This window comes from Rhinoderma darwinii (assembly GCF_050947455.1).
Source record: "Rhinoderma darwinii isolate aRhiDar2 chromosome 2 unlocalized genomic scaffold, aRhiDar2.hap1 SUPER_2_unloc_55, whole genome shotgun sequence".
NCBI lineage: Eukaryota > Metazoa > Chordata > Amphibia > Anura > Rhinodermatidae > Rhinoderma > Rhinoderma darwinii.
This window is the reverse complement of record NW_027461724.1, coordinates 1,297,087-1,317,128: the sequence shown is the minus strand read 5'-3', so window position 1 is coordinate 1,317,128 and position 20,042 is coordinate 1,297,087. Positions and strand designations below refer to the sequence as shown.

The window sequence follows — 20,042 nt, the reverse complement described above, 5'->3', positions numbered from 1 at the left end:
TTAACCATTTTATTAAAATTTGACAAAACGTAGATCTACGCAGTAGTCCAACGAATCGAAGATGTAGTCCAATCGGTACATCAAAATCTGCAACAACATAAAAAAAAACAGTTATCAATGTGAGCAATACCAATACTTCTACTCACCTACACACATATATTCACGCACACACAAACAAACAACCATACACAAACATACACATATATACACAAACACAACAAGATATACACGAACTCACACATATACAAACAAAAACACACATATCCAAACACACACATATACACGAACACACTCATATACACAAACACACACACATATACACAAACACATATACACAGTTATACACAAACACAACAAGATATACACAAACACACACACATATACACGAACTAACACATATACACAAACACATATACAAACAAAAACACACATACCCAAACACACACATATACACAAACACACACATATACACAAATACACACATATACACAAACACATATACACAAACACACCCATATATACACAAACACACACACATAAACACACACCCATATACACACATATACACAAACACACACATATACAAAAACACACACACACAAACATCTACACACAAACATATACACAAATACACCCATATATACACACACATATACACAAACATATACACAAACACATATACACAAACACACCCATATATACACAAACACACATAAAAACACACACACATATACACAAACACACATATAAAAACAAAAACAGACAAAGACACATACCCAATCACACATATATACACAAACACACACATACACAAACACACACACTGTTTCTTTTAAATGCTGCTGGGGAACCCGCTCGATCCACTATATAAGGCTGCGCTACAGTGCAGCATTTAAAAGAAACAGGATCCTGACCTGTCCATAGAGTTTAAGGCAGCACAGAGTATTTCAGGAGATGAGCGTGCAGATTCAGTGCTGCTGTGAACTCTGCTCTTACCATTACGTAGCTCTCAGTCTGTTACCTCTCCTCCACTCCTGTCCTCAAGAACACCTTCACATGATTGGCAAGTCACCACGTAATGGTAAGAGCAGAGTTCAAAGCAGCACAGAGTATTTCAGGAGATGAGCGTGCGGATCTTGTGCGGGGTGGTGACTTGCCAATCATGTGAAGGTGTTATTGAGGACAGGAGTGGAGGAGAGGTAACAGACTGAGCTACGTAATGGTAAGAGCAGAGTTCACAGCAGCACAGAGTATTTCATTAGAGGAGCGTGCAGATTCTATGCTGCTGTGAACTCTGCTCTTACCATTACGTAGCTCTCAGTCTGTTACCTCTCCTCCACTCCTGTCCTCAATAACACCTTCACATGATTGGCAAGTCACCACGTAATGGTAAGACCAGAGTTCACAGCAGCACAGAGTATTTCAGGAGATGAGCATGCAGATCTTGTGCGGGGTGGTGACTTGCCAATCATGTGAAGGTGTTATTGAGGACAGGAGTGGAGGAGAGGTAACAGACTGAGCTACGTAATGGTAAGAGCAGAGTTCACAGCAGCACAGAATCTGCACGCTCCTCTCCTGAAATATTCTGTGCTGCTGTGAACTCTGCTCTTACCATTACGTAGCTCTCAGTCTGTTACCTCTCCTCCACTCCCGTCCTCAAGAACACCTTTACATGATTGGCAAGTCACCACCCCGCACAAGATCCGCACGCTCATCTCCTGAAATATTCTGTGCTGCTGTGGACTCTGCTCTTACCGTTACGTGGTGACTTGCCAATCATGAAGGTGTTATTGAGGACAGTAGTGGAGGAGAGGTAACAGACTGAGAGCTACGTAATGGTAAGAGCAGAGTTCACAGCAGCACTGAATCTGCACGCTCATCTCCTGAAATACTCTGTGCTGCCTTAAACTCTGTGGACAGGTCAGGATCCTGTTTCTTTTAAATGCTGCACTGTAGCGCAGCCTTATATATAGTGGATCGAGCGGGTTCCCTAGCAGCATTTAAAAGAAACAGGATCCTGACCTGTCCACAAAGTTTAAGGCAGCACAGAGTATTTCAGGAGATGAGCACGGCCGGCCACGGGCAGCCATTCGTTTTTCCGAGCCGTGCTCCCATTATGCACACGACCGTAAAAACACCCGTTATTGCGGGTCGTAATTACGACCCGCAATAACGGGCTCATAGACTTCTGTTACCCACGGGTACCTTCCCGTTTTCTCTCGGGAAGGTGCCCATTCCATTAAAAAAAATAGAACATGTCCTATTTTTCTATTTTATGGGCCGTGCTGCTATAATTATAATAACAGCACGGTTCGCAAAAGCGGCCGGCTGCCCGTGGCCGGCCGTGCCAGGCCGTGCTCGTAATTACAACTCGTAATTACGAGCACGGCCTGTAAAATGAAAAAATAGAACATGTTCTATGTTTTTAACGGCACGGGCACCTTCCCGTGAGAAAACGGGAAGGTACCCGTGGCTAACAGAAGTCTATGGGCCCGCTATTTCGGGTCGTAATTACGACCCGTAATAACGGGTGTTTTTACGGTCGTGTGCATGAGGCCCCGTAATGACGGGTGGCTACATGTGTGCACCCGTTATCACGACAGCGTTGCTAGGCGACGTCAGTAAATAGTCACTGTCCAGGGTGCTGAAAGAGTTAACTGATCGGCAGTATATGTTTCAGCACCCTGGACAGTGACTACCGATCACAATATAGAGTAACCTGTAAAAAAAAAGACGTTTAAACTTACCGGGAACTCCCTGCTTCCTCCAGTCCGGTCTCCTGGCCGTTGCCTTGGTGACGCGTCCCTCTCGACATCCGGCACGACATTCCTTGATGACGATGCAGCCCATGTGAGCGCTGCAGCCAATCACAGGATGCCGCGTCAGAAAAGAAGGTCGGACTGGAGGAAGAAGAGGGACTCGTCCCCAAGACAACGACCAGGTACGTATGAAATGCTTTTTATTTTATTTTTGATTGATAGAGACAAGTGGCTGCCGATTTGTATAATATTTTTGACCGGGTTCGGTCAAAACGGGTTTGGCCGAACCCGGTGAAGTTCGGATTCGCTGCGAACCAAACTTTTCCGGAAGTTCGGACCGAAACCGGGTTCGGTTGTCCCGGTTCGCTCATCTCTAGTCAAAATGCTCACTATATGCTAAGATGAATTCCTTGTTAGGTTTAGGTTCCAAAATGGGGACTTTTTTTGGGGTGTTTCCTTTGTTTTGGCATCGCACCTCTTCAAACCTGACATGGTGCCTAAAATATAATCTAATAATAAGAAGGCCCCAAGATCCTCTAGGCACTACATTGCTTCTCAGGCTTGTGCTTCAGTAAATTAGCACACTAAAAACTGCAGAATCTGGGCAATAAATATTAAGTTGTGTTTATCTCGTAAAACCTTCCGTGTTACAGAGAAAAAAGGATTAAAAATTTATTTCTGCAAAAAAAACTGAAATTTGTAAATTTCACCCCTACGTTGCTCTAATTCTTGTGAAAGGTCTGTAGAGTTAAGAAAATCTCTAAATGCTGTTTTGAATACTTTGAGGGGTACTGTTTTTAAAATGGAGTGCTTTATGGGGGGTTGTATTGTATGGGCCCCTCAAAGCCACTTCAGAACTGAACTGGTCCCTGTAAAAACAGCCTTTTGAAATTTGTGTGAGAATGTCTGCTAAGTTCTAAGCCTTGTAACGTCCTAGAAAAATAAAAGGATGTTCAAAAAATTATGCCAATCTAAAATAGAGATATGGGAAATGTTAATTAGTAACTATTTTGTGTGGTATAACCATATGTATTACAAACAGATACATAGAAATTTGTAAAAATGCTAATTTTTCGCAAAATTTTTGTGTTTTTCACAAATAAATACTGAATGTATCAACCAAGATTTACCAGTAACAAAGTCCAATGTGTCACGAGAGAAGAATCTTACAATCGCTTGGATAGGTAAAAGCATACAAACATTTGCTAAAATAGACATGTTTGGAGGATTGACATGTCCTCATTAAATCCAGTGACTCACAGGTGACGTCTTCGCTGATTGTAGACGTTCTCTTTCCTTTTCTTCCCTTTCCAGCCAAGATTGTTATGACGACTTGCCATAATAAATGCAGAGTCTGCTGCCCAGACTATTTTGGCCGATTGCTTCTGCAGCAATTCCCAGCATTTTAAGTAACAAGAATAAACTCAGACCCCAGACCAAACACCAAAATTAATTCATACCCCAGACCAGACCCCTATATAAATTCAGAATTTAAACAGGACTCCTATATAAATTAAGATTCCAAACCTTACCGCTTTTATAATCCAATTACTAACAAGACCCCTTAATTTTAATGGGACAGGGGTGCAATACCGTGCACAGCCACTAAAAATGTAACAGCACGTGCTAATACGAACGAGAAGGTAAACCATGAAAACAATGAAGAGGCTGCAGCTCTCATACAAGGGTTGCAGACCCTTCAAATAGCTGATCGGTGAGGGTGACAAGAGTCGAACCCACCCCGCTCTAATATTGACAGCCTATCCTAAGTACAGGCCATCAGTTTTAAAAACCCAGATAACCCCTTTGAATAATAAAATTCCTGCTTTCTGCAGCTGTCACTGTGTACGGTTTGCTGTATATAAATTTATATAACTTCCACTTAGTGCAATGCAACATGCAGTAAATCCATATACAGAAAGCTGCCCTAGTTGTACCTGCAGGCACCCAGAATTTTATTATTTCAATAAAGCTGTGTAAAGGGAAGCAGGGAATAAACTCTCTATCAGAAAAACGAAGCTTGGCTTAGAAAGATAATTGGTGCATTTCTGGGATCACATATAACTCCGCTAACTTGAGAAATATAGAAACATTTATGCCCGATAAACATTATTATGACAAATTATTCACTTAATTAATGACTAATAAAAGAAACACCTTGAACCTTCTACATGCTGTGGATTTCTCAGGTATTAATGGGTTTCATACATACTGTAGTTATATGAGGTTCACTGGCAACCATTGGATGATGAGGACATGAGACATTTGTAAATCACTTAAGCATTTCTTGATGTCGCTCCCTGTCTTTACAGTTTACCTAATGGGCCAGCAATGGTTTTAGGAGTGACCCGGATTAAGGGACCAGGCAGGAATTCTTTGGTCCTCTTGACTTCAAATGCTGCAGAGAATGTGGTATCCATAAAATTATCATGCAGCCATTTTTCATGAATACATCTGGGTGTTGGTCTTCTACCCCCTCTTGGGAGGCCTATGATCTATATACTATTCCAATTTAGTTGGTTCCCGAAGTTATTCGCCTTCTGGTGCCACAGATCTACTTTTTAGAACAGGAGAGCAACTGGCAGAGATTATGTGCAGTTATCTCTGAGCTATTTATGCTGAATACGTTCACATCAGGTCTGACCGTCTCCTCTCAGGATGAATAGATCAATTCTTACCACCTCTTTATTCCCTCGAGAGCTGAGCACAGGAGATGCAGCATGTAGGATGTTCTTACTGGTGCAGAGCCCCAGCACCTTATGAGGGTCTTCAGGTTTTTAGTCATATTTATTACAAAGATTATGTATTTTAATATAATATTAATTGTTTCCTCAATGTCACACAGACAGAAATTATTATCTATCAGATGTTCAGCAGCTGCAGATCCGTCCAGATTGTAATAACTAGACACACACTAAACCAACTGTGAGAGATGAACATTAAATCTATACTTGAAATATGCAAATTATGGGTGAGGTCATAAAAGCATCTATTGTGATGTCATAGAGCTTGGGTATATGCAATGATGCTGGTCACAGAGCTGTCACTCAGTTGGATGTGACCGGTAAGTTCTCTATCATTTCTCTATCTGTACCTGACTCTGATCGATCCATTATATTAGGAACATTGAATCTATGCCTTCAAGATATGGTTTAATAGTGGTTGTAATATCTTTTTTTGTTTCATTATACAATTGAATTGCTTAAATATCATAGAAAGAACACAGGCTATAAGAAATGGCAGCCTACATTCAGCCGATAATAGATTTGCAGGGTAACAGCACATAATTTTGGTTCCCTGCAGCCCTGAGAACTTATTTTGTCTCTCGATTGTAAAGGAGAAATTACAGTATGGTCATATTAGGGGACTGTTATGTAGTAAGTCCTTATATTAGTGTAAATTCCCTAAAAATAATTCCATAAATTAACACATTAACACAATGTAATAACATTCAGAATTTTGATCAAGTAATATAAAAAAAACATGTAAAAGCCATTGAAAATGCCATATTAAGATCTGTAAGTTATAACGAGTGTAGTTAGGTAATCCACCTACACTATATGGCCAATAGTATTTGGACACCTCTCCTAATTATTGAGCCAAGAATCAGCTGGATGGGTGTAAAACACGTCGCCGTTGAATTTTGGAGCAGGGGAAACATGTTCTGTTGAGTAATAAATCACGGTTCACTATCTGGCCATCTAATGGATGAATTTGCGTTTTGTGCCTGCCCGGAGAATGCTACCTACTGGACTGTATAGTGCCTATTATAAAATGGAGTGAAGTTTGTATAATGGTCTGGATTGTTTGTAAGGGGTTGGATTAAAACCCAATTTTTCCAGTAGGGGTTAACAAGACTATTTAAACAATTGTATGCTTCCAACTTTGTGGTAATAGTTTGGGTAAGACCCTTTCCTGTCCTAGTATGACTGTGCCCCTGTGCACAAAGAGGGTCCCTAAAGACATGGTTTGACAAGTTCGATGTGGAGGAACTTGCGTATCTGCACAGAACCCGGACCTCAATCCCAACAAAACCTTTGAAGTGAATTGGAAAGGCAATTGCGAGCCAGACCTTTTTGCCCAACATCAGTGTCTCAACCATTGGTGTCCACAGACTTTTGGCCATATACTGTAGTGTACCGAGTGTATATCTATTGTGATGTCACCGAGCTTAGGTATAAAGTATAGTGCTGCCCAGAGGGCTGTCATTTATCAGGTGGATGTGACCGGTACGGTAAGTACTTTATCATTGCAACGTCTCTAGTAGAGATGAGCGAACTTTTCAAAAGTTCGATTCGGCTAGTTCGCCGAATTTCACAAAAAAGTTCGATTCGGACCGAACTAGTTCGGACCGAACCTGTCACTTACGTGCGCCGAGCATGCTACTGTCTCGGGTGCTGATAGAGTTAATGGGCTGCACTAACTCTTTCAGCAACCTTGACAGTACATGCTCGGCGCGCGGAAAATACAATTTAAATGTAATAAAAAAATAAAAATTATACGTTCGTACTTACTTTCCCCCTGTCCGGCCTCCAGCGATGACGTTTCATCCCTTTCGCCGCTGCAGCCAATCACAGGCTGTAGTGGCGTTCACGCACGTCAGGATGACGCTTCATCCCACGTGACCGCCTCTGCAGCCAATCACAGGCTGCAGCGGCGACATGGATGAAACGTCATCGCTGGAGGCCGGACAGGAGGAAAGTAAGTATGAACGTATTATTATTATTTTTGGCATGTGTGTATGTTTGCATGTATGTATGTATGTTGTATGTTGCCATGTATGTATGTATATATGTGCATGTATGTTTGCATGTATGTTGGCATGTATGTATATATGTGCATGTGTGTATGTATATTTGCATGTATATATTTGCATGTATGTATATATGTTTGCATGTATGTATGTTTGCATGAATGTATGTTTGTATGTATGTATGTATGTTTGCATGAATGTATGTTTGCATGAATGTATGTTTGTATGTATGTATGTATGTATGTTTGCATGAATGTATGTTTGCATGTATGTATGTTGTCATGTATGTATGTTGCCATGTATGTATGTTGTCATGTATGTATGTATGTATGTTGTCATGTATGTATGTATATATGTGCATGTATGTTTGTATGTATATTTGCATGTATATATTTGCATGTATGTATGTTTGCATGTGTGTATGTTTGCATGTATGTATGTATGTTGGCATGTATGTATATATGTGCATGTATATTTGCATGTATATATTTGCATGTATGTTTGCATGAATGTATGTATGTATGTTTGCATTTTATGTATGTTTGCATGTATGTATGTATGTATGTTTGCATGTATGTATGTATGTCGTCATGTATGTATGTTGTCATGTATGTATGTATATATGTGCATGTTTGTATGTGTATTTGCATGTATATATTTGCATGTATGTATGTTTGCATTTATGTATGTTTGCATGAATGTATATTTGCATGTATGTATGTATGTTGTCATGTATGTATGTTGTCATGTATGTTGGCATGTATGTATACATGTTTGTATGTATGTATGTATGTATGTATGTTGTCATGTATGTTTGCATGTTTTTATTTTTGCATGTATGTTTGCATGTATGTTTATATATATGTGCATGTATGTAATTATGTTTGCATGTATTTATGTTTGCATGTATATTTGTGCATGCTTGTATATATGTATGTATGTATCTTTGCATGTTTGTATGTATGGTTTCATGTGTGTGTGTGTATGCATGTATGTATGATAGTTTGCATGTATGTATGTATGTATGTTTGCATGTATGTTTGTTTGTATATATGTCTGTATGGCCATGTATGATACTGTCTGCTGGCGCCCTGTATCTAAGTCAACTTTGTGGCAGGCTTCTATACATGGTATAACAGTCAGTATCACACATTAAACTGAATCTAAGGCTACGACATGTTTTATTTCATTTTTTTTTTTTTTACTGGTTTGGTGTTTTGACTACGTCGGTTTCGAGGACTACTTCGATGACGTTTTTTTTTCTACAATAAAATGGTTAATGAGGGTTGTGTTGGGGGTGCTTTATTTCAATAAAATATTTTATCTATATCTTTGTCTTTTCAAATTTTATTACTACCACTTTAGTAATGGCCGCTGTCTGAGTGACAACATCCATTACTAAGGCGAGGCTTAGTGTTAGACGGTGCAGAGGCTAACACTAACCACCATTATTACCCCGGTACCCACCACCACCAGGGGTGCCGGGAAGAGCCAGGTACGATCCAGTACCCGACCATCTGTTGTGATGGTCGGGCTCTGGGGCGGGCGCAGGCTGGTATTATGAGGCTGGGAAGGGCCAAAAACAGTGTACCTTCCCACCCTTGTAATGCTAGGCTGCTGCTGCTGTGTTGTATCTGGCTGGTTATAAAAGTGGGGGGGACCCCCACGTCTTTTTTTTTTTAATTATTTATTTATTTTAATTGTTTTTTTAAAAAAGACATGGGGTTCCACCCAATTTATCATAACCAGCCACATACAACACAGTGTTATTAGCCTGGGAATGGACAAAACCAGTGGCCCTTCCCACCCATGTAATGCCAGACTGCTGCGGCCTTGTATATGGCTGGTTATTAAAAATGTGGGGGACCCAACGTCTATTGTTAAATTTGTTAAATTAAAAAAAAAAAAACGACGTGGGGTCCCGCCCATTTTTATAACCAGCCCGATACAACAGAGCAGCAGCAGCCTAGCATTACAAGGGTGGGAATGTCCACTGTTTTTGGCCCTTCCCAGCCTCATAATACCAGCCTACGGCCGCCCCAGTACCCGACCATCACAACAGATGGTCGGGTACTGGATTGTACCAAGCTCTTCCCGGCACCCCTGGTGGTGGTGGGTACCGGGGTAATAATGGGTGGTTAGTGCTAGCCTCTGCACCGGCTAACACTAAGTACCGCCTTAATAATGGACGCTGTCAATCAGCCAACTGCCATTATCTAGGCACTAATAAAGTTTTAAAAAAAACACAAAGACAATTCTTTTTTATTGAAATAAGAAATCCCCAACAAAACCCTCGTTAACCATTTTATTAAAATTTGAAAAAACTTAGATCTACACAGTAGTCCAACGAATCGAAGATGTAGTCCAATCGGTACATCAAAATCTGCAACAATATAAAAAAACAGTTATCAATGTGAACAATAACAATACTTCTACTCACCTACACACATATATACACGCACACACACACAAACAAGCATACACAAACACACACATATACACAAACACATACACACATATAAACAAACACACCCATATATACACAAACACACACACATAAACACACACCCATATACACAAACACACACATATACAAAAACACACACACACAAACATCTACACACAAACATATATACAAATACACCCATATATATACACAAACACACCCATATATACACAAACACACACATAAACACACACCCATATACACACATATACACAAACACACACATATACAAAAACACACACACAAACATCTACACACAAACATATACACATACACCCATATATACACACACATATATACACAAACACACATAAACACAAACACACATATAAAAACAAAAACAGACAAAGACACATACCCAAACACACACACTGTTTCTTTTAAATGCTGCTGGGGAACCCGCTCGATCCACTATATAAGGCTGTGCTATAGTGCAGCATTTAAAAGAAACAGGATCCTGACCTGTCCATAGAGTTTAAGGCAGCACAGAGTATTTCAGGAGATGAGCGTGCAGATTCAGTGCTGCTGTGAACTCTGCTCTTACCATTACGTAGCTCTCAGTCTGTTACCTCTCCTCCACTCCTGTCCTCAAGAACACCTTCACATGATTGGCAGGTCACCACGTAATGGTAAGAGCAGAGTTCACAGCAGCACAGAGTATTTCAGGAGATGAGCGTGCGGATCTTGTGCGGGGTGGTGACTTGCCAATCATGTGAAGGTGTTATTGAGGACAGGAGTGGAGGAGAGGTAACAGACTGAGCTACGTAATGGTAAGAGCAGAGTTCACAGAAGCACAGAGTATTTCATTTTCTCACGGGAAGGTGCCCGTGCCGTTAAAAAAATAGAACATGTTCTATTTTTCTATTTTACGGGCCGTGCTGCTATAAAATTTAGGGTATGTTCACACGACAGCGTCCGTAACGGCTGAAATTACGGGGATGTTTCCGCCTGAAAACATGCCCGTAATTTCAGCCGTAACGGCATGTGCAGGCGCTTGAACGCCGCGTCCATTACGGACGTAATTGGCGCTGCTATTCATTGGAGTCAATGAATAACGGCTCCAATTACGGCCAAAGAAGTGACAGGTCACTTCTTTGACGCGGGCGTCTATTTACGCGCCGTCATTTGACAGCGGCGCGTAAATATACGCCTCGTGTGAACAGACAAACATCTGCCCATTGCTTTCAATGGGCAGATGTTTGTCAGCGCTATCGAGGCGCTATTTTTGGACGTAATTCGGGGCAAAAAATCCCGAATTACATCCGTAATTAGTGCGTGTGAACACAGGGTATGTTCACACGCACTAATTACGGACGTAATTCGGGCGTTTTTGCACCGAATTACGTCCAAAAATAGCGCCTCGATAGCGCTGACAAACTTAATTTACGTAATTTACGCGCCGCTGTCAAATGGCGGCGCGTAAATAGACGCCCGCGTCAAAGAAGTGACCTGTCACTTCTTTGGCCGTAATTGGAGCCGTTATTCATTGACTCCAATGAATAGCAGCGCCAATTACGTCCGTAATGGACGCGGCATTCAAGCGCCTGCATATGCCGTAACGGCTGAAATTACGGGGATGTTTTCAGGCGGAAACATCCCCGTAATTTCAGCCGTAACGGACGCTGTCGTGTGAACATACCCTTATAATGACAGCACGGCTCGTAAAAGCGGCCGGCTGCCCGTGGCCGACCGTGCTCGTAATTACGAGTCGTAATTACGAGCACGACCCGTAAAATAAAAAAAAAGAACATGTTCTATCTTTTTAACGGCACGGGCACCTTCCCGTGAGAGAACGGGAAGGTACCCGTGGCTAACAGAAGTCTATGGGCCCGCTATTTCGGGTCGTAATTACGACCCTTAATAACGGGTGCTTTTACGGTCGTGTGCATGAGGCCCCGTAATGACGGGTGGCTACATGTGTGCACCCGTCATTACGGCAGCGTTGCTAGGCGACGTCAGTAAATAGTCGCTCTTCAGGGTGCTGAAAGAGTTAACTGATCGGCAGTAACTGTTTCAGCACCCTGGACAGTGACTACCGATCACAATATAGAGTACCTGTAAAAAAAAAAAGACGTTCATACTTACCGGGAACTCCCTGCTTCCTCCAGTCCGGTCTCCTGGCCGTTGCCTTGGTGATGCATCCCTCGCGACATCCGGCCCGACATTCCTTGATGACGATGCAGCCCATGTGAGCGCTGCAGCCAATCACGGGCTGCAGAGGCCTCTGCAGCCAATCACGGGCTGCAGAGGCCTTTGCAGCCAATCACAGGCTGCAGAGGCCTCTGCAGCCAATCACAGGCTGCCGCGTCAGAAAAGAAGGTCGGACTGGAGGAAGAAGAGGGACTCGTCCGCAAGACAACGACCAGGTACGTATGAAATGCTTTTTATTTTATTTTTAATCAGCAGCCTCTTTTCTCTATCAGTGATTGATAGAGACAAGTGGCTGCCGATTTGTATAATATTTTTGACCGGGTTCGGTCAAAACGGGTTCGGCCGAACCCGGTGAAGTTCGGATTCGCTGCGAACCGAACTTTTCCGGGAGTTCGGACCGAAACCGGGTTCGGTTGTCTCGGTTCGCTCATCTCTAGTCTCTAGAACAGTCTCATCTATCAGTCTCTTTATGAATATTGGATTCTTACATGTAATTCTAGTGTTTGTCGTGTTATTTTTGTTTTTTATTTGGAATACTTATACACTAGGAAATTGCTTAAATAGCAATATTGTGGCCTGTCACATCTGCTCCATAGACAGAATGCAGATTGCAGACAGAAATTGGTGTCTGTATTCTGCTGGTAGATTCATAAAGCAACCACAAAGCAAAGAATGTGAATCTCTGGGAACTTATTATCACACCCTCCAGTTTATAACACCAGTAATTCTCATAAAAAATGTTTATAAGGGAATTCATATTTATGAATTTTAGGTTTTCTGTCTGTAGACTATACTATTTACATATCAGGTCAATCCTGAATATTAGCTGGTATGGCTATGCAACCAACCTACATCAGGTGCCGCTATTGTGATGTCTTGAGATGAGTCTAGATAGCCGTGTTTCTTACTGCGTCTATGGTAGTATTAGTTTTATTACAATATTTAAACTATTTGATGTTTGAATCATGTACATAAATAAATGATTATAAGGAGTATTGCTTTTTTTTTATTTTTTTTAGTCATAAAATATTAGTAAAGTCCAGGAATAAACAGCCTAATAGCATTCGTCAGACTAAATTGTAGAAGGATAGTGCTAATCCCCTGGAAACGTGTCCTTATTAACAATTAAAATTAATAATTATGTATATAATCATAATAATAATAATAATAATAATAATAATAATAATAATAACAATAAAAAAGATAACAATAAAAAGTATTTATTACTAACTCCAATTACTTAGGTTCTAAATTCTGGTTATCAATTAATATAAAAAAAAATTCAACCCTTTAAAATGCCATATGGTCAATTTAACAACCAATACATTGTTTCAGCTTCCAAACCTAATACAATGTTATCAACAGGGGCTCCCAGGTCATGTGATCCTCTGACACTTATGATTGACAATATTCTGTTATAGGAATACCCTATTTAATAACTAATTTTTCCAGCTAGTTTCATCACAAGTAACGACTCCCTTATAGTTTTCTGGTCTTTCTAGGTCTTGCTGTTGGATTGACACTGTGTTACTTACTGTGTTGCTTATACGGTTAGCGATTTGTCCTATTTTCGGAGAACTAGAGGCGATTAGTCAAATTCTATCTTGACTGTCTCCTGGTTTTCTACCAAGAACATTGGTGCAGTTTTGCACCCGGGCATTAAATAACCATGCCCTTTTGGAAAAAATCTAAGAAATATCATGTCTCCCAAATTCCTGATAAAGGAAATCTGATGGGAGACATACCAACTATGGAGGAGCCTAAGGGTATGTTCACACGGCCTATTTACGGACGTAAATCGGGCGTTTTTGCCCCGAATTACGCCCGAAAATAGCGCCTCAATAGCGCTGACAAACATCTGCCCATTGAAAGCAATGGGCAGACGTTTGTCTGTTCACACGAGGCGTGTATTTACGCGCCGCTGTCAAATGACGGCGCGTAAATAGACGCCCGCGTCAAAGAAGTGACCTGTCACTTCTTTGGCCGTAATTGGAGCCGTTCTTCATTCACTACAATGAATAGCAGCGCCAATTACGGCCGTAATTGACGCGGCGTTCAAGCGCCTGCACATGCCGGTACGGCTGAAATTACGGGGATGTTTTCAGGCTGAAACATGACCGTAATTTCAGCCGTAACGGACGCCCTCGTGTGAACATACCCTAACATCTCGCTCCAGAAGTTTTCTGTCATCAAAGATATGGCAGATGAAAAATCCAGCGATCTTAGTCACAGCAAATATTGTGACATTACGTCAAAGAACACCAAGAAGAGCGCATTCAGCCTGCTGACCCGCCTGCGCTCCAAAAATATCCGTAAAAGGTATGTAACTAATAATTCTCATACATTGCTCAGATGTCCAGAACTGTGGTATAACAGTCACTAGATCTTTAATTCTCCCCATATCTTCACGGAAACTTTGGCAGCAGCGCTGTGATCGGCGCTAGAGAACTGGATCGCTATTTCCCAGATAGACGGTTGAGACTATATGTTGCCACCTGGAATATGGAGGGAAAGGTGAGAAGTAATGTACAATATTTATTGTGACCCATCAGTGTGCCCGAGCTCAAGTTGGATGAAATGGGCCAGTAACCATGTCTCTTTAGTTTGTAGTTGAATATCACATAGACAGTGTAACCACGGGGGTAGGGAAATGAACAAGTGAGCCCTAATCTACCCGCCACTCTGTCCCTGCCTACTTGCAACGACCCGCCCTAGGCGACGGGGTGCAACTGGGCGGCAGTCCCTACGCTCAGTAAGTGCACGAGACAAACATACAAGGGAATACAAAGCAAAGGGAAAGGGGCAGTTGCCCACGGAAACACCGTGAGCAACCAGAGTGGTGAACGAGCCAAGTCAAACCAGGAGAGCACGAGGTACCAAACGCAGAGCAGGAGAGTAGTCAGTAAGCCAGGGTCCGTATGGAGCAGGATCAAATAGTAGGAGCTGTAGCTGGGCCAGGAAACCACATGGAAAGAATCACAAGCAAGGAGGAACAGGAAAGGCAGGTATAAATAGACAGAGGGCGGGAGCTAGCTGAGTCTGGCCAGGCTGCGATAGGCTCTCCCACTCCTAAGCCTGCCAGCCTGAGTGGTGGAAGCTAGAGTCAGTCTCAGAGACATAGAATCAGGTGAAGACTGATTACCTATGGGCGTTAACCCCAAAGCTGTGCCTGGCAGATCCTTTACAGACAGGTTATATTCTACCCTATGTCAGTTGAGTTGGCGCTCTTTGTATACAATATTAATGCTTGTATATTTTGAACAGGATTACCCGCAAAATGTGGAGAATCTGCTGTTACCATCAGATGATACGAAAGACATTTATGTTATTGGCGTTCAGGAAGGATGTCCAAACAGGTAAGTCTTCTCAGGTTGTCTTACACCAGCCTATGACTGCAGATGGACAGCAGGGCGGCTGATACAAATTCTCTCTCAATGCTCTACTTATTATATTATCACTCCTTAATTTTCAAAATTTATCCCCAGAGGTTATTATATGGAGTGTTGATACAGATGAGTTGAGTATCTTAATCTTGTGTCATTTATTAATATGTAAATCTGAAATTGTGTCTTCTTGTAGACGGGAATGGGAGATAAAGTTACAGGAGACCCTTGGACCACACTATGTATTATACCACTCCTCCGGGCTCGGAGTCCTGTATCTCACCATCTTTGTTCGACGGGAACTAATCTGGTTCTGCTCAGGTAAGATTCACATTCCTACGTCTACATAAGAAGTCTTGAATGTAGTCATTAGCTGGAACATCTTATTTAGTTATTAGAATTAGATGCCTAAGAGCTTGGCTCTCAGATTCTTGACTTCTGAGTATTGGAGATCTAAAAGTTCACACCATAGTTACAAAGTATGAAATTATGTTCTAGTAATATTTCCATAGTTTAATTGGAAATCATTTCTATTCCATTGTTGCATGTAGTACTCTTAACCCCTGACCCGTCTTTTTGTGTTTAATTTCTTATACAGAGGTAGAGCACACCCATGTAACAACCAGGCTATTCCACCATGTGAAAACTAAAGGAGCCTTGGGTGTTGCCTTCACCGTCTTTGGAACATCTTTCCTTTTTATTAATTCACATCTGAGATGTAAGTATTTACAATATTAATATATGACCATGTACAGTTTTACTTTGTATAAAATTGCTGCTATTTGATAATTAACTGAAATATATGGGATGATATGAAGAGATCTGTACTAATAATGTTTTGGTAAAAATAAAAGGTTTGATCCTGTTTGATCAAACTTTTTCTAATCTATCAATCTCATTCTATGTTGTGAGTGGCCAGTAATACAGATACACGCAGGTACAATTAGTGCAGGAGGGGGTGGAGGCGGCTGGATTCAGTTGCACCGCCTCCCACTCAGAGAGGCAGCAGGGCGGACGGTGCGGCTGTATAATCCCTCACACCCACCCCTCCTCTCCATTAGCGGCGGTGGCACGCTGCAATGTGTTTTTTTGAAAATAATATGCGATTCGGGCCGCCCATATGATCATCCGCCACTGCTAATATGTATTTTTTTGTTGGCAGTTGGGCAGTCAAGAAGAGGATCCAGGACTATAAAACCATCACTGAGGGTCTCCGTCTGCCTCAAATTATTCCGGAAAGAATCAACTCCAATGCCTGTGAGTATTACTTATGTGGTTAAACCTATGGATCCTTTTATCTCTCTATTTGTCTCCGTTGAGTCTAATGCAGTCATGTGCTATAATTTTTTTATTTTTTTTTATTCTACAGAGGACGTCACCAGCCGCTTTGATCGGGTGTTTTGGTTTGGAGACCTCCATTTTCAACTTAAAGAGGACAGAAAAAATGTGGAATCTCTTCTGCAGAAGATCGAAGGAAAAGATATGTCCAGTCTCCTCAAACACGACCATCTGAATGAAGCCAAGAACAATGGTATATTTACTAGTAGACAGATCTCTATCACTCCTCAACCTTCATTAACCCCTTCCCGCTCCTTGACGTACTATTACGTCATGGCAGCTGTATCGTTCGCGCTCCATGACGTAATAGTACGTCACGGGAGTAACGGCCGTTTCGGCCGTCCTCCCGACACATACAGGAGCTGTGACGCTGCTGTCTTGTTCAGCAGCTGTCACAGCTCCTACAGCGGGGACCGATCGCTGTGTCCCCGCTGATTAACCCCTTAAAAGCCGCGTTCTATAGAGATCGCGGCTTTTTAGGGGTTAAGCTGCCATCGCCGGCCTGCTACGCGATAGCGGCCGGCGATGGTGACTATGGCAACCGGACACCAAACAATGGCGTCCGGCTATGCCATAGACGGAAGCCTAGTGGGTCCTGACAACGTCAGGACCCACTATGCTTGCTGTCAGTGAGTAGCTGACAGTTCTAATACACTGCACTACGCATGTAGTGCAGTGTATTAGAATAGCGATCAGGGCCTCCTGCCCTCAAGTCCCCTAGTGGGACAAAGTAATAAAGTAAAAAAAAAGTTAAAAAAAGATGTGTAAAAATAAGAAAATAAAAGTTTTAAAAGTAATAAAAGTAAAAGTCCCACTTTTTCCCTTATCAGTCCTTTATTATTAATAAAAATATATAAACAAACAAATAAACTATACATAATTAGTATCGCCGCGTCCGTAACGGCCTGAACTACAAAATTATTTTGTTATTTATCCCGCACGGTGAACGCCGTAAAAAAAAATATTAATAAACCGTACCACAATCACAATTGTTTGGTCACTTCACCTCCCAAAAAATGGAATAAAAAGAGATCAAAAAGTCGCATGTACCTAAAAATGGTCCTGATGGAAAAAACAGTTCGTTACGCAAAAAATAAGTCCTCGCACGGCTTTATTGATTGAAAAATAAAAACGTTCTGGCTCTTAGAATAAGGTAACACAAAAAGTGAATGATTGTTTACAAAACGTATTTTATTGTGCAAACGCCATAAGACATAAAAAAAACTATAAACATCTGGTATCGCCGTGATCGTATTGCCCCGCAGAATAAAGTTAATATATCATTTATAGCGCACGGTGAACGCTGTAAAAAAAAAAGTATACAAAAACAATAGTAGAATTGCTGTTTATTAGTCACCACGCCACCTAAAAATGGAATAAAAACTGATCAAAAAGCCGCATGCACCCCATGAAAACTACAATGGATTCCTCAAGGGGTCTAGTTTCCAAATTGGGGTCACTTTTGGGGGGTTTCCAAAGTTTTGGCACCACAAGACCTCTTCAAACCGGACATGGTGCCTAATAAAAAAGAGGGCTCAAAATCCGCTAGGTGCTCCTTTGCTTCGGAGGCCGGTGCTTCAGTCCATTACCGCACTAGGGCCACATGTGGGATATTTCTCAAAACTGCAGAATCTGGGTAATAAGTATTGAGTTGCGTTTCTCTGATAAATCCTTTTGTGTTATAAAAAAAATGGTATAAAAAGAGTAAATTTCACCTCTACTTTGCTCTAAATTTCTGTGAAACACCTAAAGGGTTCATAAACTTTCTAAATGCTGTTGTGAATACTTTGAGGGGTCTAGTTTCTAAAATGGGGTGTTTGATAGGGGTTTCTAATATATGGGCCCCTCAAAGCAACTTCAGAAATGAACTGGAACCTAAAAAAATAAATAAATGAGGCAATACTTCGCTTCTTACATTATACTGATAATGAGCCGTGCCCACTCCGAGATGACCCCAGTTTTGACCGTTTGTATAAACGGAGACCCCTATTAGACCGTTCCAGTGCCCGGTTTTCCCAAGCATACACCCCCGAGAAGTGTTTTTCTATTGATGAGTCCCTGGTACATTTTAAAGGGAGGGTTCAATTCCGCCAGTACCTGCCAGGTAAGAGGGCAAGGTATGGCGTGAAGATGTATAAGCTGTGCGAGAGTGCATCAGGGTATACCTACAGGTTTAGGATATATGAAGGAAAGGCCACCCCCAAACCAGACTGCATCCTGGACTACAATAGGTACATGGGAGGGATGGACTTGTCAAATCAAGTCCTGAAGCCCTACAGCGCCATGCGGTGTGGTATAAGAAGCTGGCCGGGCACATCATACAGATGGCTTTGTACAATGCGTATGTGCTACGTCGATGTGCAGGCCAGAGGGGAACTTTCCTGGAATTTCAAGATCTAATCTTTAGGGACCAGGAAGGGGGGGCACCCAGTACTTCTGGAAGCGAGGCCACACGCATCGTACCAGGGCAACACTTTCCAGGAGAAGGTCCCCAAACCGGTGGAAAGGGAAAGAGTCAAAAGAGGTGCAGAGTCTGCTATAAGAGGGGGATAAGGAAGAACACAATATACCAATGTGACACGTGTCCCGAAAAACCAGGGCTCTGTATAAAAGATTGTTTTAAAATGTATCATACATCCCTTGATTTTTAATTTACCCTGATGCACTCCGCACAGCTTACCCCCCTCATCTTTCCCTTCTGAGCCCTGCCGTATGCCCAGGCAGCTGATAACAGCCACATGTAGGGTATTGTCGTACCCAGGAGAACCCACATTACAATTTAAGGGGTGTATATCTCCGGTGGCGCATGCTGGGCACACTATATTGGACACTGAAATGGCATATACATATATAAAATTGCAAATCTCACACTGCACCATCTGCTGCGCATTATCTTTTACACAGTACCTGTGGGGTCAAAATGCTCACTACACCTCTAGATGAATGTCTTAAGGGGTGTAGTTTTTAAAATGGGGTCACTTCTCGGGGGTTTCAACTGTACTGGTACCTCAGGGGCTTCTGCACACATGACTTAGCACCAGAAAAGCTCCAGTAGGCCAAATGGTCCTTTCCTTCTGAGCCCTCCCATGGGCCCAAAGGGCAGTTTATCACCACAAATGGGGTATTGCCGCACTAAGGACAAATTGGGCAAC

General features: G+C 41.9%; 1 long non-coding RNA gene across 1 annotated transcript; it reads left to right on the top strand.

Moving 5' to 3' along the window:
• Positions 1–16,184: 16,184 nt before the first annotated feature.
• LOC142677691 (uncharacterized) lies at positions 16,185–17,077 on the top strand. The gene is made up of 3 exons (XR_012852624.1): positions 16,185–16,270; positions 16,715–16,809; positions 16,922–17,077. It is a non-coding gene; the product is annotated as an uncharacterized LOC142677691 (long non-coding RNA).
• Positions 17,078–20,042: the final 2,965 nt, after the last annotated feature.